We start from the raw sequence: 20,252 nt of genomic DNA, 5'->3' as shown, positions 1-20,252 counted from the left end.
GAGCTACCACAGCAAAGAAAAGAGGAATAATTCCAAAACCTAGTCCAAAACTCTTTCAGCACAAAAAGCCTATGCTTAATCCCTTACATAGTTTGGTTTAACTCGAGCATAACATGGTCTGACCTTTCAAATATCTTTTTAGATTAATTTTCTTCCCATTTCCAACACTTTTCACAGTGCACAAACTTAGAGAGAGCAGTCTAACCTATACAAGAATTAGCATCACCCAACATTTTTAATTGGTGAAGTCTGGAACAATCAACTCAGAGTTACAGTTTGTTTTGCAGTGGTTTGGAAATGACACAGTATGCAGAAAGTTTCACAGCTCATCAGTTTTAGAACACTTTCTGAACAAGTGATTGTAATTTAAGATCAATTTTAATCTAACTCATGCATGTTTTCTAATGAAGTCAAATAGTGACATAATAATTTAAAAGATATTACTAATTCCCAGTTAGGAAACCAATAGCAAATTTAAAAACTCTAACACATTTCCAACAGTTCTTTCTTTAGTGCTTTTGGCTTAACACCAAAGGCAGAATTTTATTTATCTTCAAACACTGTCGTGTCTGAAAGTGATGTGTCACAAATGGAAGAACTGAAATTTTAATTGGATGTTTAAATCAGTTTGTTTTCTGCAAATTTATAGAATTTGGAGAATACATTTGGAAGTTATGCATAGCACTTTTTAACAGACTGTGTTTATTAGCAGCACACTTCTGAGTGAAACTGGCATTTATTCCTGTTTCAATTTCACACTTCCTATTTGCCACACTTCTTGTATTTTAACCTGTCCATAGTCATGCCTTGAGTTAGCACAATGCAACCAAATTGTCTGCATGCAAATTTCAGTGCAATGTTGTCCTAGTTTTAACACATTTGGAGGACAGATATAACAAATAACTCAGGGATATTCTGAGTAGTTGTGGCGGTGCCACCACAAGTAGTGGTAAACAGAAGATAACTGCTAGTGCATGAACAAAGCCATAATTTCCCTGTTCCCCTACAACTTAATTCAAAAATTAAAATTGGATAATTACTATATGACTCTTTTGTCAATGTCATGAGACATGGTGTTAAGGCAATAGCAGGTATTTCTCAAAAACCATGCTAAGACTATTTTTTTCTTGTCAGTTTATGTTCAAAACAACTACATGCTTGAGTTCTCAGCTCTGGAGTTTGTGAATGTCTGTGGAAGTCTACAGTGCTTGTTTCCATGGGTAAATGGGGGACAAAGCCCATACCTGTCTTTTAGAGCATTCCCTGCGAAATACTTGTCCCCTTTAACACCCGTGTGTGAAAAGATGTTGCGGCTCTGTTATAACCGGCTTCGTGAACAATCAGAGCTGTGATATGCCTTAGTCAGCCACATCTTTTGAAGGGATTAAAATCAGCCTGCAGCAACAGTCATAATATTTAGCTGCCAAATGCTGAGTAACATCAAGAGAAAGCCTCTGAGATCTTGAAAAATGAAGTAGTGATACTTGTGAGACAGTGGGGTTTGAGTAGCTGTGAGTCTTGTCCGGCCTTACATTAGGAGCTGATGCAACTTTCAAAAAGGAGTTATGGCCATATTCTCTTTCTATTCCCCAAGGCAAGGGTTCTGTTGGAACATTTAACTTGCGTGTTGGAGCAGAGGAGCAAAGATTGTCAGAGCTCTGTCTCTGACCTTCTAATATGTCAAGTTGAAGAACATATGTAAGAAATTAAGAAAAAACTAAAAAGCAACTGTTAAATTATGTAAGTTAAAAAAAAAAAAAGATCTGATGGGCCTGGATGAAAATGGCAGTCTTTGCCCCTTAGGCTTTTGCCTCCAGACTAACCTCATGGAGCTAGGGAAGAAAAGTCACAGGGAAGAGATGTGCTAATAGGCATGGCCCTACAAGAGTTATGATCAATTAAATCCAATGTGCAATTTGCCTGGTTTCAAGTTACCATACAAATCCCAAGTGTGAAGGATTTCCCCAGGATATTAACTTGGGCTCACAAACTTTTCAAGAGACTGAAGGATCCGTTGCAACGGATTGTTACTTCAGCCCTCTGGGATTAACTAGCTATATGGAATTCTTCCTTTCAAACATGTTCTTACAAACTGGGTATTCCTTCTGCTATTTGGCTCTTTGTTGCTGCCAGAGCCATAAAAATCAAGAGTTGGCTACATGGAAGAGAAGAGCAGCTTTGGTACATCACTTTTTTCCCTTGGTTGCTGTGTTACTATGTAAGCATAACAGGAAATCTCACGGAAAGAGAAGCTTAAAATTCAATTGTAGTTAAAGTCTAGTTTGCATTCAAAATCCCTGAAATTTACATCAGTCTTAATACTTGGAAAAGCACCTGATGAAGAAACTATGACGTGTCTATTCTCATCAAAACTCAGAGATAAGGCAGGGAGAAGAAAGACTGCTACAAAACTCCATGGAGTAAAAGAGCATCTAAAACTACATACAAGTCTTTTGTTCTTTAGGTAGCTAGTACTAACCCAAAATTATTCTGAGTCCTAGGAATGACCCAGATTGGCAGTGTGGTGTAGTCAGAAAGAGACCAGTCCATCAATCAAAAAAGAAAGCAGAGGTTTGCACAACCACTGAAACTTTAACTTCGTGGCAAATTCGTCCTATGTTTAAAGAATCTGTTTATCTTCATCACGGCACACATTGCAGGCCTTTCCATTGGACACAAGGCCCCCATCACTCATTCTTGCTGTTGTTGCAATTCTGTTTCAAAAGGCTCATACAAACAGGAATACAGGGAGCTTGTCTCAGGCTTACAGTGCAGCCAAGGCTTGCTTGAATCTGTGTCGTATCACAGCAGGCTCCGAGGGACCACTCAACCACTGACAGGCTGAATGAGTGGCATACAGACTTCTCCATGCCCTTCCTCATCTCTGATCATGAGCTGAGGTGCAAACTCCATAGGTTTACCCAGAACATGGCAGTGACTTTGACAAGCTGGCTCAAATCCTAAGAGGCCAGTGCAGATCTGACTGGATCATTATTAATTCATAAAGTAATAGAGAATATGTCAAAAGTGTTGGTGGGTGCTGAAGCAGGGTCTCCATGTCCTGCTGTTACTGGTTACACTCCCCATGGCAGTGAAACTCTTACAAGAATTAGCAGCATTTGCCCTGCCCCCACTGGCCTGCTGAGTATTTGTGCCACGCACTAGGCATTAGCAGGGAATATTTTTAAAAGGAGAGTTAGATTACTTACATATTAAACAACTCACATTTTCTCTAGCTGCTAGCAATCTTGATTAGGAAAAATAGGTGACCCTCTTACTCCTTGCATAATTAAAGAATCATGCTGTTCTTCCTGTGGTTTTTCTTGTTTATGATTTTCCATGGCAATCCATTAAGTGGTACAGTATTAACAGTGACCTAAAACACCAAATTTAATCAACATTAGTTCTCACTAGATCAACATTTATGCTCAGCACACTGTACCTTAAATAATGGCTTTATCTGACCCTTCCCCCCCCAAGTCTGCACCTCCTAATGGCAACTTTCCTTCTTTTGGTATAAAATATTGCCAAGGTGAAACCCTGCCTTATCACCTGCAAATTTCCTCAAATGGCTCACAGAACTGGCCTATCTATTTGTACAAACCATGATTGCCAATGTGTTTGGATTATCTATATATTTTGTATTCATGAGGTTTACAGTTCTAGCTTGTAGCCAAGAAAATTGCTTTGATTTTTTGTAAGTCTCAGAGCAGAAGGCAAACAAAAAATATATGTTTACTACCACACACAGTTCTTTAAACTCCTGCTACATTTCCCTTGACAATTCCTTTTCCATCAATCTTCCTCCCCCTGGATATCTCCCTGACATTTTCTGCCATGGCAGCAAAGGACATCTTCTGGTTGACATAATTAAAAATTACACTAAAGGACATTTGTTTCTTCTCTTATACTGAAAAGCAATCAGATTTTGTTCCTGGGTCCGAGAGAAACAAATAACATGAATAAATCATCTTCATATTCAACACATCATTATTTTGTGGCACAATAAGTAGGTGTGTCTAACTGAAATACCTCCAAGTGCCCATCCCATTCTGCAGGAATTAGAGCATATATATAAGGTCTGTAACATTACTGGTTTGCTCCTGGAGTTTGAGCCTAACTGAAGTCTTTGGAAAGAATTCCAGTCCTACCAAGGGATCTGACCAGTCTTCAAGAGTGTAAACAACCACTGACATCCTCAGCATGTATAAATGCTCTTTGTCTCCCCCAAAATTGTCTGAGGGACAGAGATAGAAAGCAGACTGCAATCTCACTGGCTGGTGCTGTACTCACTGCATCTAAGATCTGTGTCATGGTCTGTCCTTATCAGCTCTCTGCATCCCATGGGGACACTTCTCTCCAGGCATTTCATCAGGAAAATAGCAAAATTTCATTGGAGGTTTTGAAAGTTTTCTTTCTTACACTACGATTAAGTGTCTCTCATCTCATTTCCAGGTAGTTTGGTTTTGGCTGGACAAAGGTTTTTCAAACATAAAGACTACCACAGGAGCCAGTAACACTATTTTTCTTCCTCAAAACCCCTGCATAGACAGTTTCATCCAGGGGAAAATTCATTTACTTTGATTAAGAATATTGAAATCCCCCTTCTTTTTCCCCCTCTTTCATTTTCTGTCTTCCTACCATATTTTCAATACCTGACTTGAATTTCAGTAGGAGGCTGGCATGACTCTGGGACTCCCTAAGGAACAAGGGGGTATTTCAACCCTGGCCCATCACTGTTCTGGAATACTAATGTGTTTTGCTGCATGTATTGCAGTCCATTTGATAATTATATCCACATTATGAGGTGAAAAATGCAGGACATAACGCAGAGTACAGCTGGTACATTTGCACTTAAGAAAATATCATTTATACTAGAGTCAAACTCACACCCTGCTGGAATTTTAGCAGCTTTTCCTTCATGAAAAGATTTTTAATAGCATTTTTCTATTAGTTCATTTTGTCTCTCTGTGACACGAGTAAAGAAATCATGTTTTAATAAATGAGAGTGCTGGTTTAAAAGACAGTAGGGGAAAACTCTTGTCTTGATTTAGTTTACAATTTGGAAAGGCTTCAACAAATACAGTGCAGCAAATACTGAAGCAAAATAGATTAAAGAGGAAGCTTTTTCTCCACAGAACACAGAATGACATTTACAGATGTACATTCACAGCACATGGTACTAACAACTGGGTAAAGACAACAGTCTGTTCAGCACCATCTTTGATACAATTTGCTCTCTTTAAAGCTTAAAATCTCAGTAGGTGATGCAGAAGAAAATATTGTCTCCTGCAGACAAGCATCAGTATTTTGGCCTGGTCAGGCAGCAGATTCCTCTGAAGCTGTAACGACAGATGGGTGAGAAGTGTGTTTGTCCTGGATGCAGAGTGAAAAGTGCAGGTAGATGAAGCTGTGTTCGCTGCTCTCATTGCCACCAGAGAAGGCAAGCTGCAAGCTGCCAGTCTTTTCTCTTTCCTCTAAACAGTTCCAAGGAATCTACATCAGAAAGAGTCCACAAAGGTCTGCTACTCTGGCAGCTCCATGAAGTAGACTTAGAGGACATGCCTGGAGGGCAGCAGGTCCATGCCGTCAGCCACTGCCAGGTGCAAAGGACAGCCAGGAATTCCCCACAAACTCTCACAGCTTTGGTCTTCTGAACAGACGCAGCCAGAGAAGATCCTGAGGAGCAGCCTCCAGGGATAAGCTGTGTTTTGAAAGTTAAGGGAGAAAGAAATAGTGAGGATCAAGGGTACGAGAAGGCATTGGAAGGACAACACAACCTGGAACTTGACCATTAAATAAATAATTAATTGTTAAAAGAAGTGAGTCTGCAAACACCTGTTCAGTGAAAATTCAGGAAGAGCAGAGGAATGGGCTGTAAAAAGGATTCTCAGAAATGCAAAAGCGTGGGAAGACCGGAGAAAAACTTGAAAATTTGTTTCTAGTCTGAAGTAATTTCTTTTTAATATGTGACACCACTGAATGCCGACAGAATGGAGACAATCAAACAGCTTTTCTTTAAGAATATCTCCCTTCTGTACTACAGCCTTCCTGCAGTGGGAAGCATTTGGACAAGACAAACCAAGGTGCACAAGTCACTTCTGGAGCAGGGCGATTGAACCCACAGGGCCTTATGCACTGGCAGACTGAAGTGTGCACCTGAGCTCCCCAGCACAGAGCTCACTCAGGCATCTCCCTGCTGCACTGCATCTTGCTCTTGTAGCATTAGGATAACCCAGGTCTGAGGAGTATGAGCCTTTAGAGGCACCTGTATACCTTCAAATCCAGAAGGCTTGTCATCTTCCCACTAATCCGTTGTACAGGCTACTTACTGTACTTGGTAGAACCGATCTGGGGGAGCTGAAAAAGCTATTTGTTGTCATAGAAACAGCAGGACTTCTGGTACTGTGCAGGCTGATACGTGAGGTTATTATTGTTTGGCCTTTTTCCAGGTAACCAGATTGAGAAATGCTAAAAAGCTTTAAAATAAACTCCTGAATTTTTGCCAAATAACCAGACCTACAGTTCTCACAAACACATTCAAATATTTACTAATTGTTGTGGAAAAACTTGAAAATTTCTGGGTATGGGAAACACTGTTGAAAAAAATATGCTCTTGACCCCAGAAAACAAACAAGCAATGGTCATCTTGTAAGGCTGCAGGAAATGTGCAAAAATCTGAAACCACTTATGAAGAAGCAACTAAAACTACATCCATTGTCTTCAGTCCCCTCCACTTGCTGAGGCTAATATTTTGAAAGCCTATAGTTAGAGTGGCAATTTAGGTCAATCCTGCAAAAGCACCTATCCCAAGGGCTTACCAGCTGCCAGAGAGCACCACTCACCACACTGACAAGCTGGTAAGGAGTTTGTGATTTTTCCTTTACTTTCCGTTCGCTGCTGGAGAATAACGGTGCCAGTAAATCACTGAACTGAATGCTGGGAGTGACCAAACCTCCTGGTGCTGCAGGTAAACAGCTGCATTCCCCTGGTAGCTCCAGAGGAAGACAGAGCCAAATTACAGAGTCACAGAAGCATTCAGGTTGGAAAAGACCTCTAAGGCCATCGAGTCCAACCCTTGACCAATGCCCACCTTGTCAGCCACACCCTAAGTGCCACATCCAGTGGTTTCTAGAATACCTCTGGAGACAGTGACTTCCCCAGCTCCCTGGGCTCCCTGCTCCAATGAGTAAATCACCTTTCCCATAAAGAAGTTCTTCCTGATTCACTGGCCACAGAAATACAAGGCACGTGTTTTAGATATAATTTACTTTAGACAAGCAAAATCAGTTTACCTTTTACCAGAATATCTTTTTTTTTGTCTTACATTTTTTCTTAAAACATTTTTATCCTCCACTTGCAGAACAGTATTTCTTGGTTATGACAGAATGGAAAGATAAATCTCAGGGTGTTGCTAGCTCGTAGAAAAGATGGAATTTTTAACTATTTGGCTTGGCAAATGAGTGCATATGACTAGGATAGGTAATGCAAATATTTAGCTGTATGCTGGGCACAGGTGGGAGATAGAAAAAAGCCGTTTAGATTATAAAGGTCTTAATCTATCTGCATAGAAACTTCCCATTCTTATCTCAACAGTACAATTTTCTCTCCATCTGTTCCAAATAGTTCAAAACCCTGTCCCATTTAGCACCAACTCCTTGCTGTAAGCTATAAAAAATGATCCAAATGGCCTTACGTGTCCTGTGTGGAGAAAAAAAATAGCCCTGCGACTTGCAAACAGCCTGTCTCTGTCACACAGGTATGACATCATCTGACATCTCTGAGTTAACATCCAACTGGTCTATTGCCCCATAAAAATATTCTCCTTTTTTTTTTACTGAAGTAATCTGCTTCTATTACAGAATACATCTTACTCTTCTCCCATGGCCACAGAAACAGTCAGAATGCCTCAGGAATTACAAATATGCAATTACTAAACTTTCAGGCTGTGAAAATGGATGGATGTGACACTAAATTGAGCCATGAAAAAGATAAAGAGAAATAGCTGGAGGAGTGGGAACGCTTTCCTTAGATTAAATTTCTAATTTTTTGTTGGACAACAGCCTAGGGCTCAGCCAGCCAAACAGCCTCCTCCTATGCCAGATCCAGCATCCATCCTCTATTCCAGCTTCCTTTTACAGGTTAAGTCTTTTCATATTGAACTCAGTTGCCAGCTACAGGAGTAATTTAATGTGATGCAGAAGGGCATGAGCCTTTGGGAAAAGTCAAGCACGAGAAAGACAAGATTGTCAATAAAGGAGTACTAATTTACACTGTAAACACAAACAGAACAGCAAGGAAAATGGAAGAAAAAAAAAAAAAAAAAGCTGCCATTTTCTAGATTCTCCTTACTTCCTTGGCTATTCAGACTTTGCCACTTGTTAGAGCTCAACAAAAGAGAGGACTGAGAAGCCTGTGGCGATTCTGACGTAATCACAGAAGAGAGAGGCCTTTAGCCTATTCTCCTCTTCAACAGCAACCCTGTGTGACCAAGAGGTGTGGAAAATCCACCCCATGCACTTTTCCTTTCCCTGCATATGCTGAATAAGTACCTGTTAAAGGCAAAGTGAGTATGACCAGTTTTTTCCAAGAGAGAAGTCATGACTGTCAAAGCCCATGAGTCTGGGTCATATATTTGATCATCAAAACAATCCCGTTGTTGCCAAAGCCTGGCATTACACAAGCAGGGGAGTGCTGGCTGCACCTGTAGTTACCCACAGAGACTGCCGCCCTTCACTGGGTGGCAGCACAACACAGATGTCTGTCACTGCAATTTGCAGACATTCTGGTGCCATAAATAGTAACACCAGCATGCAGGCAAACACAGCAAAATCCATTTGGTTTTGGAATTATCCCTTGTTTACCTATATTTACATCAACAGCCATTAACTGACATGATACACTTCAGCTTGCAGAAAGTCACAGAGAATTTTACTATGATGAAATACATAAATCTGGAGTCCCTGGACATCACTTGGACACGTGGAATGCAATGAAAATACAACCATATTGTATACAAACATTTAAAGAGCTGTAAGTCAAGTATTTTCTTTTTGTGATATACTTAGTTAGCTAAAACCTATCAGAAAATTCAGGTCTATTTCAAAGAGAAAATAATCACCTGGGCATTCTGATGCTGACTTAGATCCCAGAAATCATAGGACATGTTCCCTGCAGGACATATGAAGCAAACTACAATGACATAGTAAAAATCATCATGCTCCCATTGTATACATTTGTGCCTCACATAAGTATGAGAAAATAGCAAATTTGTTCATATGAACACTACTTCAGAATATTTTCTCAGAGCTAGAAGCAAACTCTTGGCATTCTCATGACAGGAAAATGAAGGTGGTCTGGACATAAGAGACATAGACTGAGACATAAGCACCAGGTATCACTGGCTGAAGTGAACCTCTGAAATCTCTCTGCATGACAGTTGCAGGCTTGTGAAATTCCTGCAGCTACAAGGCTTCCTTCTGTCATGTCCTTTCCCTGGCTGGGGAATTCGTTTTCTGCAGAAAGCAAATTAATTTCACATCAAGAGTGACATCCTTCCACTCTCCAGAAGGCACAGATTCTATGTGGGAAGACACCAGGGTCGTTCTGGTGAGATGCTGAGAAGGCAGGTCAGGTAAGTGGCTTGTAACTCACCAAACAGAAACCCACAGATCCACAGATTACTCAGATTGTGCTTCAGGAAAGAAGCAATGGGTGTCCAAGGGAGAAGCATATGCTGGGTCATGGGATGAATGCTGCAGTACCAGCTGGGAGAAATCTGGCACGAAACCTGAGGATAATCAGAATCTGCAGTTAAGGAAAAATAAAGAGTAGACTTTGCACAATAGAGAACACTGAGAGTAGATGCAAATTCCCCATCCTTATGTATCATTTATATAATACTAGAAAATTACTAACTAAAGAGGGGAAAACTGGAAAGAAAACAGCTGATGTAATGAGATTAATGTTAAAAAAAAAAAAAGGTTAGAAAAAGAATTATGCTAAAGCATCAACTGAAGAGCCGATGTTGCAAAATCTTGCTCATTTGTCCTTAGTTTTATATGAAAAGCTTGTTTTGATTTTATTTCACCTTCTTTTCACAGATTCATAGTTATATCTGCAACATCTAAGACTTGCTGTTCCCGTTTTCACAGTGGAACTTGCCTTTGCAAACATTAGAGAGGTTGGAAAAGGTGTGTTTATGTGCCCTCTGCTGGAAATACAGCACTGGCAGCACTGGCAAAAAAACCGGTTCTCCTCCACACAGAGATCAGCTTCATCGTGGATTCAGCTGTTATACACCACACAGGCTGGATTTTGTTTAATGAACCAAGTCAAAATAAACCTTGTCTTAGTTGTTCAGTATTGACTTACTCCTCTACATAAATGCTGGGATCCAAAAACTGGAGGAAATAAAAAGTATCTCTGAGGAAATCAAGGGAATTATGCTTTAGAAAACCGTTTAAGGGAAAGTTGAATTATACTGTTGGAAATGGAACTAGTAAAATCTGCACTGCCACATTCACAGAGGCACTGTGTATACCAGCCACCCCTAGGACAGTGAGGAAGCAAAGCCAAAAACCACTAAACATATCCAGCCCCATTACTACACTTGCCCTGCTTCTGAAGTCATTCCTCTCCATAATTGATATTATCAGAAAATGTTACTTCTCCTAAAGAATTTGCTTCTATTCCTTGACTTCAATACATTATTTTGGGGGTTTTTTTTGAGGGAAGACTCACACAGGGATTCAATGATCTGACTGAAACATATATTTTTCCAGCAGTTTTGAAATAACTTAATAGCTAAAATAATAGCAGTCATAAGAGAAAAGATTTTCTTGCAGTCTTGCAGTGCTACTACTTTTTCTAACCCATGTCCAGCTGCGCTGCTAGGCCAGTATCTTAACCCAGAATTCTAGCTAGCATAGGGAAAAGCATGATTAGTTAAAGCTGGCAGAAATGACCCACTAATTAACATGCAGATTGCATTGTAAAAATCATGCCACTTCTTTTGTCTGTTCTGCATTTAGCTCATCTCCTCCTATAAGCTGATGCAGATCAGCCAAACCTCAAAGATCCCAGATGTTTTTCCAAAAGCAGCCTTTAGGATTACGAGGCATATATGCAGCATTGCTCTTTGTGCTGCTCTCTGTATGCATTTGACATTCATTCAGATAGTCTGGGTGGCAGCAGATCTTCAGCATTCAGATGGTGTGGATTATCATCATAAAAAAGGAAAAATACTCCACTGGCCATTGTGCAGCAGGTCTGGGCTTGGCTTCACCTAGTCAGAGACTTCACCCTTCGTGATTTTTTTCTTACTAAATGAAAACTACATCATATTCAAAACTAACACAACTGTCTCCTATTTTTTTTCTCTACATGATGCTTTGATCTTACTTGTCTTGTATCTATAAAATATTTTTTTAATATAATTTGCTTTCCTCAAAGTAAAATTTCACACACACAACCCCAAGGAGGCCGCGACTGAATTGCATCCTGTGGTCTTCACTTTCATAACAAAATTTACACTGCAGAAACATTGGTTGGTAAAGACATTTAAATAAAACATTAACCTGTCCTCTTCTACCTTTCATGCTGTTATTGTAAATTAATTTTTAATCAGTTCCTACCCCAGATACATCCCCCCTTTAAACACACACTTATCACATACTGTTAAAAGCATTTCTAAAGTGGCAATTTAAACACAGTGCCAAAGCTGTCCCTTAGCAGCCCTCTAATTCACATTTATCTCTGGTATCAGCTTCAACTAAGATGCTCTTCCTTTTTACAAGGTGCTAGAGGGGTATTCGAGCTGTGCTTTGGATTACAGTCCATTTCTGCCTTCTGAGCTTACTGAAACGGATTCTGTACTAGACAAGAGGCTTTCAGAGCTGCAAAAAGCAGATGGGAATCCACCTACCACACATATTTTAGAAAGTTTCTCCTAATATTTAATGTGTATCAAAACATACAAGTATTTTACAAAGCCAGCTCGCTACACTGCTACAAAGTTGGGTCATGTTCTGTATGACTGAAGCTCTGTCTTACATAAAAGGAGAGGAAGAGGTCAATGATTCCTAATACATAAAAATGACAATAGACACAGCTAACACTGCTTAGCAAGTGTCGTTCCATTCTAAATTCTCCTGTTGCTTCTCATTGCCAGATTTTAGACATTTTGCCTTCATTTACCAGAGCTGTCTGCATCAGACTAAGAATTTGGCTTTAGGTTTTTGTTGGGGTTTTTCACAGGGGAGAGGGATGAAGAAAATAAAAGGAAACCCAGCCAACCAAAAAGACAAAAACACAAGGGATCTCAAAATCACCTTGTCATCTCTGCAAATTTACCTCTTTCACTGGGAAGTTCTAACATCTATACCTTTGAAATGGGTCCAGCTGAGAAGTATACTTTTGTAGGACCTGGTCACCACCAAAACCCGACTAAATTCTCCAAAGATCTTCACCAATGCTAATTCATAAAAAATGCAATGGACTTTAGTGGTTGAATTTTCTGAGGAGCCTCTCCCACATAGCACATTCCAGCACTTCCTACCAGGCAATGAATCCCTAAAAACACCAGCTCAGACAAGGCTGCAATCCCCAGGATGTGACTTCCCAGGAGTCACAGGGGAGCCCAAAGTCAAGGCTCCCCTGGGGTGCAAGGGGTACTTGGGGCTTTCTGAGTTCTGCAGTGTTTGGGTTACAACTTTAACATTACATCCAGGTAGTCTTTATGAAGTGATTTCATGATAACAGTGTAAGATGCATAAAAACATAAGTGCATTTTGCAAAAACATTTCACACTGTTTCTGTATTCTCTACCAGGCCAACTTCTACTGTAAATCTTTAGAGTCTTGTCATAAAAATGAACACTAACAAAATTAAATATTTCAGGTTAATAACTGTTTCAAAGCATCTAGGGTGAGGCTCAGCAGAGGATTTGGGGCCCAATGCAGATTTATTCTTAAGAACAAAGATGTGAAATACTTACTAAGACTGTTTATCATAACAGTACATTTTTAAGCTATTGCCAAAAATGCCTGGGCCAATGAAATCACATAAGCACACAGAAACAGACATCCAACTCCTGACCTGACTATTTTTGGACCAAGGTGATCATATGAGTTTTTACATGCTGATTGTGTCCAGGAGGGAAAGGAAGAAAAACGTTAAGTAACTGTGACTGAGGCAGAAGTTGTACTCTTTCAATTCATGATCAGCTGGCAAAAACCGATGGCACCGCACAGAACCAAGCACCATTAATCCCAGCTAGTTACTTACCTCCAGTGTATACCCTGTGCTTTAACTGTTACTGCTGTTCTAAAAGGAAAATGAAATAAACCCCAGAGGGATATGGATTTCTGTAATGGCTTATACAGCTCCAGTTGACACAAGCTCTGTGCAGGCTATTTCCAGAGACTTAACATCTTACTGACAAAACCATAGATGTTGTGGATGGATGATAGCTGCTAAGCCATCTGTTCTGTTTCACTGCCAAGGCAAAACTCTTCCTGCTGCATATTTATTTGACTTTTACAGTAGTTTTAAATACTCTAGAGAATGGAACTTCCCCTGTTCCCTGGGTGAGGTTGGGCTCACTACAGAATACTTTTCATTGGGAGGATTTTTTTTCTGGTGCTTAGCCTAAGCTTCCCCTTTTTAAAGGCATCCCAAGAGCTTCCCTGACCTCTGTGCACGTGCCAATCTCTACATTTCAGCACAGAGGGAAGGGAAGCTGTACACATCAAGGACTGATACATAAATGTTTTTAAAAGAGTAAAGAGTACATATACAGAGGGTCTCAGACAAAATAGCGTCTACTCTCCTCCCAGAGAATGTCAGGACAACGGAGTCTCAAATTTCTCAGGTATGGACTATAATTACCGCAGTGTTATTCAATAGTTTAGTAGGTGGAGACAGACTACAATCTCAGGGCACCAACCCTTCTTCATCCATAGGAAAGCAGCAGCAGCTTATTTCTAGACCAGAAGCTCTTCGGAGGCACAGCAGGCAGGCAGCCCCCAGTCCTCCTGATTGTGGAGGGTGGAACAGGAGAGAATGCAGAGACAGGAGAGCTGGACGGAGTCTCCCAGCCACCAGCCAGCCCTTGTCTCACCACAGACTAACAGCTGACCCAGTGTCACACTTTCCGCGGGATGTTCAGACAGGTTCAAAATCACACCTCAAGTCCAGCATTATTGCCAGGCTGTCTGAAACTCTCCAGGCAACATTTTAGTGTACCCCTTTTGGTTTCAGTTGCTACATGTCAACAATCCTCAAATCTGGAGTGCTGATAGAAGGATTTCATACTGCTGTACAACTGCACTGACTACCTTTTGTTGTCCTCAAAACTGATTAAGATCTGACATCTTTAATGTTTTCCCCTCACTGCCTTTGCATCTTTCCCTGTGCATAGGTTGTTCTCCAATGTAAAAGACTTCGTTCTGTAATAAGGTTAACAACAAAGGGATTTTACTTTTAATCAGACTCCTACATCCTTGCTAATTCGTAGATTAGGTAACTGAGGTTAATCATTACAAGATTCAATGTCTGGTTTTGCCCTGGTTTTAATAAGAATAGCAGAATTCTTCTAGGTATTTTAATCTCACTGAACATGCATATCTAAGTGACATTTAAAACCAAATTGTTGATAATTGATAACTCTTCTACATAGCCTAAAGCTGGGCATTTTTTTGCTTTGATTTGTTTTGTTTTGTTTTGTTTCCTCCTACCAGATGAAGTTGACAAATGTAATTTCACACAATTTCATTACAAATTGTCACTTTCATTATTTCTCACTGTTTCCAGTGAGAACATTGCTTGTTTTCAAGAAAGACAATGGCCCATAGCAATACTGAGAAATATCATTAATAGAGGCATAAAGTTGATATATGTATTTTTAACAGTTTAGTACTGTGTCTAAGTACCATATACAGAGCCTCCATAAAAAAAAAAATCCTCGGAATCTGGGGCAATTACTGTCTCCAATGAGATCCCATAAGATTCAGTGGCACATTCTGGCTAATCTAGAAATAGATTTGCAGTCACAGCCCCACAGGTCATTTGTAAAATCCGTTGTCTCGACTCTTCTATTGCCTTACAAACAAAAATATGGTAACACCATCCTCTCTTCTGTTCACATCTCCATCTTTTTCTGACTAAATCAAAATAGTCAGAACAACAGAAACATTAATTACCATTGTTTCTAAAAAGTTCTCCTACAAACAAGCACATTTTATGACCCACTTTAGATTATTTTAAATCCTTTCCCTGCATACACATGGTTTTGTATCATACTTCTGTCTTTACCAAAATATCGCACGGGACCACGTCGCTGCGCTCCGTAATTCCTTTTTCGCAGCACGGGCAGCCCCGGGTTTCAGGGACCGGGAGGAGGAGAAGCTCCGTCCCGCCGCCAGGTGTCGGTCGCGCCGCGCCCGGGGAGCGATCGGCGGCACCGGGACCCATCCCGGTCCATCCCGGTCCATCCTGATCCACCCCAGGCCAACCTGATCCACCCCGATCCACCCGATCCATCCCGCCCGCCGCTCTGTGGGACTGGAAGCGGGCGAGGCCGCTGGGATGCATCCAGGGACGCTTCCACTCCCACACGGGGTCCCTCGACTCCCGCAGCGCGGCTGAAAGCCAAGCTCCGAGTCACGGCGAGGGCTTGAGACATTCTGACTAAAGCACACAAGACCTGTATGCGTTATTAGCTCGGAAGGGAACTAATTAATCCTTGCTACCTGATTCCACGTTACCTAATCACAGGCTCAATAGCTGACTATTCTTTTTTGTCTGGGTATAGAAGTTCACCTCTGAGTAAGGCCAAACTAAACACTGCCTCTAGACAGAACACAGGAGGAGTGGGAGGACAAACCAGGAACGCAACAGAAATGGGGAAAGGTCTGCTGACAGCTGTTTCAGGCTCACGGGAAAACTAACAGCTGGCGTAGGACCATTTTCCCCCCTCCAGGAGAGCAACGCACTTCTCTTTATTTTCCCCCAAATCAATGCTGAAGGAATCCCCTCCTCCCAGCTCCCTTCTGCCCTACAAAGTGAGCAGTTTTCAGTGGGAGAGGAGAAGCAGGTAAGACCAGAAGAAGCAGGGGGTGAACACAGGCAGGTGGTGAAGCTGGGAGGAAGAGGAAGATGCCGGGGCAGTGGGATTTCCCGGGGCTGTCGGTACTGCTGAATCCTGGAGAAGCCCTCTCCACGGCGTAGTTGCTCCTGGAATACCAAGATGTCAGAAGGCTGTGAGAAAGATGAGGGTGGTAGAAATTATTGCATTGGGCAGGCACAGAACACACATCCATAGGAAAACACATTCCATTGCCCTCAGCAGTCACAAGGAACCTGGGTTTAAATTAGATTTTGGGGCAGAAAACAATGAAAACAGCAAAAGTTCCCATTTGCTAAGTTGTCATACGCTGAGTTGATTGAAAAAATTCTCTGCAATTTTTACAGGTGACAGGCTACAAGCAAAGTACCAAACAAGGGAGACAATTCATTTCTAGTAGCACAGAATTCCATCCGTTTTCACTAGCAAGTACCAAGAAGAACCAGGCAATGATTTCCGAGAGCATCAGTAGACAAACCCAAATGCAGGCAGGAACATTTCTCCTGCTTTTATTAGAAAACTGTCCCCGCTAATAGCCACCATTTCTCATTCATCTGAGCTGACACAACAGCTTTTGATAGGCCGATTTCCTGCACAGTGTGCTTGTATTTGGAACACTCCTGTGTACCCTCTTCACTAGTGTTTGTTAAAAAGGGGAGTCCTAATTAATTTTAAAAGACATTTTCAAAACTAGTAACATGATGTATTCACATAGATATTGTTATTTTCTGTGCATGATGCTTTCTGTTCAAAGCTCTAAGACCAGTTAGTTTATTCTTAAAAAATGTATATGCATGCTCACATTGAGTATTATTCAGTTAAAGAGAGTCCAGAGTGAAAAAATAAAAATCATTGGAGGTATAGAAAAAAAATTACCTTTGATGAATGATTACTTTCATAAGTTAGTCTAAAGACTAAGAGAATGAGGTGGCAGCCTGCCAGATTTTAAATACATAAAAATTTTCCGCAACTGCAAATGGAAGAGTAACTTCTATTGGCAAAGTAGATGGAATAAGAAGTGATGGGCTTAAATTGTAAAAAAAGAATGTTAGGGATTTTAGTGGTAAGGATAGCAAAGTTCTAGGATAGATGGCCAAAAGAACTTGCAAACCTTCACCCACAAAGATGATATAAACAAGTTTAGAATGTCTCTAGGAAGACCTTCTGTACTCATGATGGTCAAAGGTATGGCAACATATTAGATTATTTTTCTATCATCTTTTCTGTTACGTGAATTTATGCAACACTAAGATTTTTGTGATATTGCAAGTTTCATAACTTACAAGTTTGTAGACCATGTTAACTGATCCCTAATGGAACAGTTTTTCCCCTGTGTCCAGTCATAATATAACTGCATGGGAATGCTCATTTTTCATGGACTTTCACTATTTCTCCTTCCACGCTGGGCAGAATCAGGAAGGGTAGAGGCAGGTTCCAAAAAGTGAAAGAAAAACAGAAGCCAGGTTCCAGGAATCACGTAAGTTTAAGAATGAGCAAAACCACAACAGACTCAGAAGGGGTTCATCTTCCCTACAACCTGAGTTTCAAACAAAGATGCACTTTCTGAGAGATTAAAGAAAAATATTTAAGTGGATAATTCTACTGTTCTTATGGTGTGGGAAGGCTTGAGACAAAAAGCTCTATCTGGCACAGATGGGTGCTGACATCCTTGGCCCACAGGAAACTTCACCTCCTAAACTATTGGTTAACTGTTTCATTTCCTACAGGGTGGGAGTTGTGAGAACCCAGACTTACCTTTTTCATGTTTTGTTAATTACCAGCCCTTTCAGAGAAAGGACCCCACTACTTGCAGAGCTCGTTCTGTACTTTAAATTGAGACAAATATTATTTCACAAAATACTTCTGTGCCTATGACATGAATCCCACTTCATGCAAAGAAATAGACCCTCACACAGCTGCCATTCACTTGTTTTGCTCTATTCTGGATTCTCAAGAATGAACAAAATGCTGTTTATTTTCTTGCTGATGCATGCTGTCTGAGTTTGCTCGACCACAAATTCAACTTTGCCTGGCAGGGTGGGGCTGAAATTTGGTTTTTCTAAACATCTCAGATTGTCATTCTGAAACTCACAGGCGTGATCAACTTTCCGGATTTCCCTTTCATGCTGGAGAGCAAAAACGTAAACGGCATGCCAGGAGCCGCAGAGGAAAAAGTAATAACTGCAACAATCATTTATTTTTCACAATGGTTCCAACACCACTCCTCTCCAAACTCATGGTAAGTCTTTCACTGATATGAAGAGTCCAAAGTCTGACCCAGAGCCAATGCCAATGTCTTAGGCTGTGACCACTTAGTGTCAGATGCAGGCCTTGTCTAAGTGGTCTGAACTTTTATCAACTTTGGTGGAACTTCCACAACTTCCATTTGTTCCAAGAACAAATTGAATCTGAGTGTAGGATCTCCATTAAATGAGTATCATCCTTGCACTACTCCTGCAGTCTCCTTTCTGTTTTATGATGCTTTCCATTCATAGTCCCATTGCTAATTAACTATTGTGTAATAATAAAGACTAAGCAAAATTGCCTTTTAGAGACCAATCAGCAGAGTCCTGTGACAAACCACTGAACAGGGAATAATGGGGTGACACCTGAGCTGCTTAAAAAACCAAACCAACAAAATAAAACACTTACGAAAAGCAAGACAAAAAATACGAACTTTCATCCTTCTCCAGAAAAGACAAGTAAACAGTCTAATTTCAACTTCCCTAGAACTTTACATATATAAAAGCTTGCTTTTGAAATTCACAGAGAAACCACAAACGGAACTGTAGTAATGCCTTTGCAATCAAAACAGCTTTGGGTACATCTGCATGCCTGGGGGCAAATAAATTAAGAGTATCTAGGGCTGGAGGGATGAAAGAGAAATCAAGTCCAGACAGCAGCTAGCCACATTAGCATTGCTGAAACTTGTAAACCACACAAAATATGGTACATGAGCTTAGGTTGCCTTGTGGTTACTCAGCTTTACAGCAGACTCAGTTGACCAGGTCAAAGCAAAGAGGAGACATGTCTGCACTTGACATACCTTCCATGTGAAAGGTAAATTAAATTCAAACGCAAACCTACAGAAACGTGTAGCTACAAATGCAAAGAAGAAGGGCAGCCTGTTCTTCTGGTCTTCTTTTGCTTTTCATCTAACTTACTCTTCAAACTTTACCCTTGCAAACTAATAAATTCACCAGATACTGTGGCAGCGTTCTAGAGATTGCTGGGATCAAGGCAGACAAAAGTCCAAGCCTCTTTCCTAAACAACTCTCCAGATCAAGCTCGTTTAAACGAAATGCAAAGGCACACACACACTCAGAACAAGGAGTCAAAGGCAAATGACAGTGTTTACACTCTCCTCTCACATATCATCAGCGACAGAAACTGCTGTACCTCAACCACAACTAGTCAAACAGGCCAGACATTTCTTTGTAATGGACACAGCAGTAACACAGTCTGTGTGAGAGTGACTGCACCCCTGAGTTATCATTCGGACCACATGGGAAATCTGCTCATGAACCCCTTACGAATTATGTTTGCGACCATCCCCGTTAGACCAAAATTTTATTTAATTTGCAGGACTTGTGTATCCTCCACAACCTCCACCTTTGTCTAAAATCCCAAGTCTAACACCAGGGCTAATGGCAGAGTACAAACAACCTCTAGAGGCAGTCAATTTACATAATATTTCCAGGCCAGCATGCCATGAGCCAAAGAAGGTCACAATCAGAACCAAAGCCAGCCCAGCAGCCAGACACCCTAGAAGAGAACTCAGCAGAAACCTAAGACATGTTTGCTTTTCTCTTCATCTAAGGAGTTCATTTCTTGTCATCCTTCCTGCACCTATAACCCAACAAAATGCAGGGATTACAGTATTTCCTGAATGTGCAAGTTTTTCAAGCTTTTAAAGGCCACAAAGGCTCAGAACATGTTGAAGTCATAATTATATTACTTTGAAAACCCTGGCACATGTGGACCTGCTTGATGTACCCAAGCAATGCTCACAGGGGTGAGCAGCTTTTTCTCAGTTTCCTGACTCCAAATAGGAGGCCTCATACATGCAATTATATCAGTGAAAATCCTACTTCTGATTCTTGGGAACTCTTCCACTTTCAGTTTC

Source organism: Hirundo rustica, chromosome 9 (assembly GCF_015227805.2).
Source record: "Hirundo rustica isolate bHirRus1 chromosome 9, bHirRus1.pri.v3, whole genome shotgun sequence".
In the NCBI taxonomy this organism is placed as follows: Eukaryota; Metazoa; Chordata; class Aves; order Passeriformes; family Hirundinidae; genus Hirundo; species Hirundo rustica.
Note: the sequence above shows the minus strand (reverse complement) of the source record.